The following is an 8,498-nucleotide window of genomic DNA, read 5'->3' on the forward strand; positions in this document are numbered from 1 at the left end:
CTTTATAGCCAATTATTTTACACACATTTTGTAAAATTGCATGTGACAACATATTAATTTTCTATGACCAGATTCGAAATTTAACTCATATTAACCTATTTTTCTCTTAAATCCATATTTAATAATGAAAAATTCATTTTTCGAGCATAACAAGTGCAAAAATTATGAAAAATTACAGGTTATCTCAAAATAATATATGTGATAACATATCCAAAGATCAACTTAAAATTCGAAGTATAGCTATTTTTAGACCAAAAATGACATTTTTACTCATAAAATCACATTTAAATGCCATTATTGTAAATTATGAACAATAAAAATCCAAAAAATTAACCAAAATATCCTAAAACACTTTAGGACCAGAAATATTAACATGCATGTAATAATTTCGTGATATATCATAATAACACAAATTTTACAAGTTTTATTTGTTATTCATATAACTCGGAAAAACTTTTAACCAATTTGCATGCAAACAACCGTGGCTCATGATACCGATTGAAGGAAATGTAGATTCATATACATGTTAACATACTCTTATATGTCTAAATAATTTGTCATAAAATTAAAACGGATCTTATGCATGCAAACAATAAAATAAATAGAGGAGAAATCATGTCCATACATTGTAAATTTCGGCTATTAGGGCACAAGAGAGATCTCCTTTCTCTTCTTGTTCTTGAGCTTTTCCAATGGAAGAACAAAGATCTAAGAGTAAGATCTCTCCCTAAGCTTAATACCCAAGGCCTCTCTTAATTAAATTAATATTACAAATACTAGTTATAATATTAATCAAGGTAGAAAAATGGAACCAAAATATTTATAAACTCTTATACTATTTCGGTTTTTAGAGAGATAGAAGGGAGGATTTTAATTCTCTCTAAAACTATTATTTTGGATGAGTTAGTAGAATGAATTAATCTCTAACACATTTTAGAGTAATAGGTAAATTAAATTGAAAAACCAATGATGGTTTTTCACATAAAAAACCGGGTGGAAGGGAAGGCTTTTAGGGGAGCCAATGCATGAACACTTTTGTCTTCACAAGGAGTAGTAGGGTTGCATGGCTAAAAAGCAAAACAATCATTATGTTTAGCTACTAATTAAACAATTAATTAGCTTAATCCTCTTCCTATATTTCGGTCCATTTGGTAATATGGAATCCATATTATTTTTGTCAATTGTCTATATGTTACATGTCACATGTCACATATATTTGTTATGTAATTTTTAACTTATTAAAAATCAACGCATTAATAAAAATACGTCACATACAAAAATCGACTTAGTAATATCACAATTACTAGTACCAAAATATTTTACCAATTATAAATCACAATAGATTGTATTTATAACAATTCATTCAATTTTAATTGTTACATTAAACAATTATTTCATCCGAGTAATGATACAATTCAATCACTCAGACCGTATCATTTTTAATCATATTTTAATATGATACGTAAATTTTACTTCCAAAATTGTCCGTCAATTTTCAAGTAATTTAATTAACTCGTAACATTATACGATTAATTAAATAATCAATTAAGAGAATTGCCCTTTAGGTATGACCTAGGGGGTCAACTGATCACCACCGTCACACGACAGTAATGTCAAACTCTAGTCAGCCAATCATTACCGATATATGTTGACCAGTTGACAGTAACAATATTACTTCCCAATTGTATTCATTTTAATGAGACTTAAACATGTGATCATCATGATCAACAGTCGTGATCGCATTATTGTCGGAGGACACATATTCCAACACTATCCACGACCTGGCACCGAATGTTTTAAACATTTAAGACTCCATTACGTTGTCACAAAAATTTGTCCTACGAGGTATCGTTAAAATCTCGTATTTGTGAACGATCAATCAACCGTTTGACTTATGGCTCGTTGAACCCACCATCAATCGACTGCACAATATAATAGCCAGAGTTATCAGCTTATTTAGGTGATTACGGACCAAAACAAATATAATGTAATTTAGTTCACTTTGTGGCGTTCAATGTTGTCAGTACAATCCACATGAAAAACAAAGTATTATATAAAAAGGATGAAGTTATAAATAGTATATGAAAAAGATAATGTATCAAATCCATAATCAACTACTACAACTTAGGAACACGTTTAATTCCCATGGAAATAATGTGCCCTACATGCTTATCATAATTCAACGATTCAGTAGTAGAATCTGCTACAACACTCTGTCTGGACTCTTCCAGCTGACCGCAGCACCATTAAGAGTGAAGACGAACCCGGACTGAGATTTTGAATCATCTCGATCCGTTTGGAAGCTAGCATCTGCGTAACCGGTTGCGCATAGCTTAGTATCTCCTCCATAAGTCAATACCCTATCCTTAGTCCTCCGTAGGTACTTGAGGATATTTTTAACAGCTATCCAATCTGTTTCACCTGGATTCTTTTGGTACCGACTCGTCATACTCAATGCATATGACACGTCTGGACGTGTGCATATCATGGCATACATGATTGATCGTATTGCAGATGCATAAGGAACACGACTCATGCGCTCAATCCCTTCAGGCGTCGTGGGTGACTGAGACTTGCTCAACTTCATCCCAGACGTCATTGGAAGGTTCCCCTTCTTAGAGTTGGTCATGCTTAACCTCTCAAGAATCTTATCCAAATAAGACTCCTGACTTACTGATAACGTCCGTCGTGATCTATCTCGGTAGATACGGATTCCCAAAATGCGTTGTGCCTCACCCAGATCTTTCATCTGGAAATGGTTCTTCAACCATTCTTTAACCGAAGATAGGAGAGGAATGTCATTCCCAATCAGGAGTATGTCATCGACATACAATATCAAGAATACAATCTTGCTCCCACTCGACTTGATGTCTAAGCATGGTTCTTCGACCGATCGAGTGAAACCATACTCTTTTATCACCTGGTCGAAACGATGATTCCAACTTCGAGAAGCTTGCTTAAGTCCATAAATGGAACGCTTAAGCTTGCATACTTTCTTAGGATGTTCAGGATCTATGAAACCTTCGGGTTGTACCATGTACAACTCTTCCTCCAAATAACCGTTTAAGAAGGCGGTTTTCACATCCATTTGCCAAATTTCATAATCATGAAAAGCGGCAATCGCTAAGATTATCCGAATGGAATGTAGCATGACTACAGGTGCAAAAATCTCATCATAATGCAATCCGTGCACTTGAGTGAAACCTTTTGCCACTAGTCGTGCCTTATAGGTAATCGGTTTGCGCGTCTACGTAACGCTTTATTTTGTAAAGCCATTTGCCTTTGTAGAGGTTTTACCTTATTAGGTAAATCAACTAGATCCCATACGTCATTCTCATACATGGAGTCCATCTCGGATTGCATGGCTTCGAGCCATAGCTTTGAGTCGGAATAGGCCATAGCACCTTTATAGGTAGCGGGTTCATTACTCTCTAGGAGTAAAACGTCATTCTCCTCGACCATACCAATGTATCTGTCCGGAGGATGAGAGACTCTACCCGACCTCCTAGGTTCCTCAGGAATACTAACCGTATCATCAGTTGGAGGAACAACTTCCTCCATCTGTTCCTCGGTTGTTGGTTCTGGAATCTCCGACAGCTCGAAGGTTCTATAACTTGTCTTGTTCTCGAGAAATTCTTTCTCTAAGAACGTCGCACTAGCCGCAACAAAAACTCGATGTTCGGTAGGCGAATAGAAGTAATGACCAAATGTTCCTTTTGGATAACCTATAAAGTATGTCTTGACCAATCGCGGGCCGAGCTTATCCTCGTGTCTCTACTTGACATAAGCCTCGCAGCCCCAAAACCGAATAAAGGACAAGTTAAGGACCATTCCCTTCCACATTTCATATGGAGTCTTGTCGACAGCTTTAGTCGGACTTCGGTTAAGTATAAGAGCAGCTGACAAAAGAGAAAAACCCCATAATGAATCAGGCACTACCGTGTAACTCATCATGGATCGAACCATATCAAGTAAGGTTCAATTTCTTCATTCGGACACACCATTTAATTGAGGTGTTCCAGGTGGAGTTAACTGTAGAAAGCTTCCACAGTCTTTAAGGTGTTGATCAAACTCATTTGAAAGATATTCGCCACCCCGATCTGAACGGAGTGCTTTAACCTTTCTACCCAGTTGGTTCTCAACCCTGTTCTGGTATTCCTTGAATTTCTCAAAGGACTCACTTTTATGCTTCATCAAGTAGACATATCCATATCTACTCAAATCGTCCGTGAAAGTGATAAAATATCTATAGCCATCTCCAGCGGTAATTGACATAGGTCCACAAACATCAGTATGTATGAGTCCTAATAGGTCACTAGCACGCATTCCAACACCTTTGAAGGAAATTCGAGTCATTTTGCCAATGAGACATGATTCACACGTGCCATATGTAGAAAAATCGAATGCGGGAATAGTCCCATTATCGACGAGTTTCTTTACGCGTTTCTCATTTATGTGTCCAATTCGACAATGCCATAGATAGGTTTGATCCTTGTCACCAACCTTTAATTTCTTATTATTCACGTGTAATACTTCCGTGGTTTGATCTAAGATGTAAATTCCATTCATGGAAACTGCTTTGCCATAAATCATTTCACTAAAAGGAAAATACAGGTATTATCCTTTATTAAAAATGCAAAACCGTCTATATCGAGTACGGAAATAGAAATAATGTTCTTAGATAAACTGGGTACATAGTAACAGTTATATAAAATAACTCAAAACCACTAGGGAGTTGGATTACATATGTTCCCTTCGAGACTGCAGCAACTCGTGCTCCATTCCCGACTCGTAGGTCCACATCACCCTTTTCGAGAGGTATGATGTTCCTTAGGTCCTGCAAATTATTACACAGATGAGAACCACAACCAGTATCAAGTACCCAAGTTCCGAAACATGTATGGTTAATCTCAATCATATGAATATAAGATGACATACCAACAGGAACGACGCGGCCTGCTTTGATGTCCTCACGGTACACGGGACAATTCCTCCTCCAATGTCCAGTCTTGTGACAATGGTGGCACTCAATGTCACCGCCCTTGCTCTTTGCCTTGCCCTGTGAGCCACTAGTCTCACCGGGCCCACTCTTACCGTTTCCTGGCTTCTTAAACTTTGGCTCACCTACAGCTAGGTCGCCATGAGTCTTGCCCTTACCTTTACCCTTGTTGAAAATCGTGAGAACATCCTGCTTCACACTCCCACTCAATTTCATATCCTTCTCGGTCTGTACGAGAAGGGAGTGTAACTCATGAGGACTCTTTTTCAAGTCATTCATGTAGTAGTTCGCCCTGAAAAGGGCAAAACCATCGTGAAGAGAATGAAGCATTCGGTCTATGACAATGCTCTCACTGATTTTACAATCAAGTGCCTCCAGCTTCTCGACATTCTCAATCATGTGAAGAATGTGTGGGCTAACCGGTTGGCCCTTCTGGAGTTTCCCATCAAAGAAGCGACAGGTTTGCTCATAAGTAACGATTCTCAGTGCCTTTGAGAACTCGTAATCTTGTTTGCACCCTGAGAAATGAAGCGTCTCTGCAAATTGGTTTCCATTGCAAAGATGAGTACGGTCTTTATCGCACCCGCTTCCATAACGAAGTCACTATAAGCGAGTGACTCGTTGACTCCTGCATTGGGGCCTGGGTTTACCGGTATTGGCTCAGTTAAGTACCTGAGCTTACCGTCAGCAATGGCAGCATTCCGTAGTGCCGCCTCCCAGTCCGCAAAGTTGGACCCGTCGTTTTTCAGACGTGTGAACTGATTCATTTGGTCCATGAATATTTTCAGCCAGGACTCGCGTCCAAGTGTGGCACTAGGCATTTGGATTGCGTTATTTCCAGACATTTTGTTGTAACAGTATTATCAAAATAAACGTGTTGTTCTACATCATGAGAAGAAGAATAAAAATAATAAGCATGTGCATCGTTTATATTTTTAAGTCTAATGAACTACTGTCATAACGCGAAGACTCAAAACATTTATACAATTGACCTCCCTCAAGAATTATATAAATGATCCTAAGACTCAATTCATTGTAAATTGATAAGCTAACCTTTTAGCTAATTCTACCGTTAGAATTCTTGGTCGATAAATTTCTGTAAATTCTATCTTTAGTCCATCATAATCACGAGAAACTCTTCGGACTATGATGTTGAGGTAAACTAAGTCAACACAACTACTTACCCAACGTAGAAGGAGTCATATTATGCCTATCGACGAAGAAGGGATTCATAGTTGTTTGCCCTTATAAAGACTAATCTCAATTTCCGTTTTAGAGGAAGATCCCATCAACTTCGTTTTAATTCATTTTAAGTGAACTAATATCTAGCATGCGTGAATGAATAAACTAGGGTGATGGCTTAAAAGCATGTGACATCTGTATGTCCATGAAAACTAACATACATTCTATATGAGTCAATTTTCATGCATTTTAGTAGTAGGTGGTTTGGTTTAGGCGGAATATGATGCATAAACTATCATGTGAATGAAAAGCAATATGAATGAAAACGTAAAACAATAAAAGTCCTAGTGTGGCCTATCCTATCAAAATGAACATTAAATACAAGTTTGGAATTCATCCTTGGACCCGAGAAGCTTGTCTTGATGTTCCATCTTGATCCATGTAGCGGGAGTGAGCTCCAATCTCCATCTTTAGTCTTCTTTTGAAAAATACAATAAATAAAATTTACATAATAAACCTATTTATTACATTCTAATTTCAAAACCCAAAACTAAAGAAAAATAAAGGAGATTCGAGATCTCATAATTACATAAAAATTCATGTTTCCTTCATTACGAAAATATAATTTGACTAAGGCCACACTAAGTATTACAAATTACAACCGATTGCAAAAAAAATACGTAAATAAATTCATTCAACGATTCATTCAACAAAAAAAATGCATCAACTAAAAATAAATTAAACATACATGACACAATTCCTTAATTATGTTGATTAATTTTATCCAAACCACCTATTTAAATTAACAAATTAAGTGACAATTCCTCAATTAATCACATTAATTTCAAACTTAATTCATATTAAACTTGTAATATGAATTTAATCCATCAATATTTTAAACTGCTTTAAAATAATTAGGTATCTTTTAATTATGAACCGCTTCAGAATAATTAATTGGCCCAAAAAAAACTTTAAAATTAGCTCGGTAAAACCGAAACAACTCAAAAATAATCTTTCTCTCGGTTTTACAGCTAAAACCAAATTTTTTTTTTTTATATACTGTCCAGTCGTGAACAGTAATAGTAAAAAAAACCGCCCAAATCTTTTTTTTTTCTTTTTCATTTTTGCGGCAAAAACAGCCCGTTTTGTTTTCTTTTGAAACTCGGCTTTATCTAAAAAACCGAAACACATAATTTTTTTTTATGAATCACGTGAACGATGAATCAAACGTGAATAGTAACAGGAAAAAAAATTCTTACTTTTCTCGGATGCTTTTCAAATCGGCATAAACAAAAACAGCCACAAAAAAACTTTAATCAGTTTTTCAGGAGAAACCGAAAGAAAGAAAAAAAAAACAGATTTTTTTTTTTTTTAAAAAATACTGTTCATCCGTGAACAGTAACGGAAACGAAAAAAAAATTCCACGTCTCAAAAAAATTCCAGCCGATTATATTTTTTCGCAAACCCTAATTATTGTTTACAAACAATTTTATGAGAATCATCAAAATAAAAATTCGTGGCCTTGGCTCTGATACCACTTGTGGGATTTATCTGTATGCATCCCTTTATATTTAAGGATTATAACGAATTATAAAGTGATGATAACTAGTCATAAAATAAATTGCATAAACAAAATCGTGAAGGATTAAGAAATAACCTTCGGTCCTAGCTTTTATGGCCTATGAACAATATCGCAATGATATTCTTCTATCAGTTGCACCCAAGATGCTCCGAGAAATGCCCCTCAAATTGCTAGAATGAGATCCCAATTTTCTGTAAAAATTTAGGTTTTTTTGTGTGATTTTCTGATGAGAGAAAATGATGAGCAAAAATTAGGTTAGAATAATTATTCTCCCTCTCTCCCTATATGTCGTGTATTAGGAAGTAATTAGGGTAGATCATATTCTATTAATTCTCGGCCCATTTCACCGAAATAAAGAGTATAATTTCCTTATTTTCGGTTTCCAAAAATGTATAAAATGTGTTAAATTGTCATCTAGTGAGGATCGAACCCATGACCTCTTGGTTTGAGTACCCTCACTATTATCACTATGACACATTCATCTTGTTGATATTAAATATAACCGATTACATTTAATTACGAATTAACAGATTAATTCGTCCAAGCTAACATTACATACATTTAATTAAATATAACTTATTATATTCAATTTACGAATTGACAGTTAATTCGTCTCAACTAATATTATTTAATCTTCATTAAATAATTGTCTCATCAACACATTGACTAACTGTTTAGTCATATAAGACGTCAATGTGATTATATTTCTATAACCACATCTCTCAAACACATCCT

Source organism: Silene latifolia, chromosome X (assembly GCF_048544455.1).
Source record: "Silene latifolia isolate original U9 population chromosome X, ASM4854445v1, whole genome shotgun sequence".
In the NCBI taxonomy this organism is placed as follows: domain Eukaryota; kingdom Viridiplantae; phylum Streptophyta; class Magnoliopsida; order Caryophyllales; family Caryophyllaceae; genus Silene; species Silene latifolia.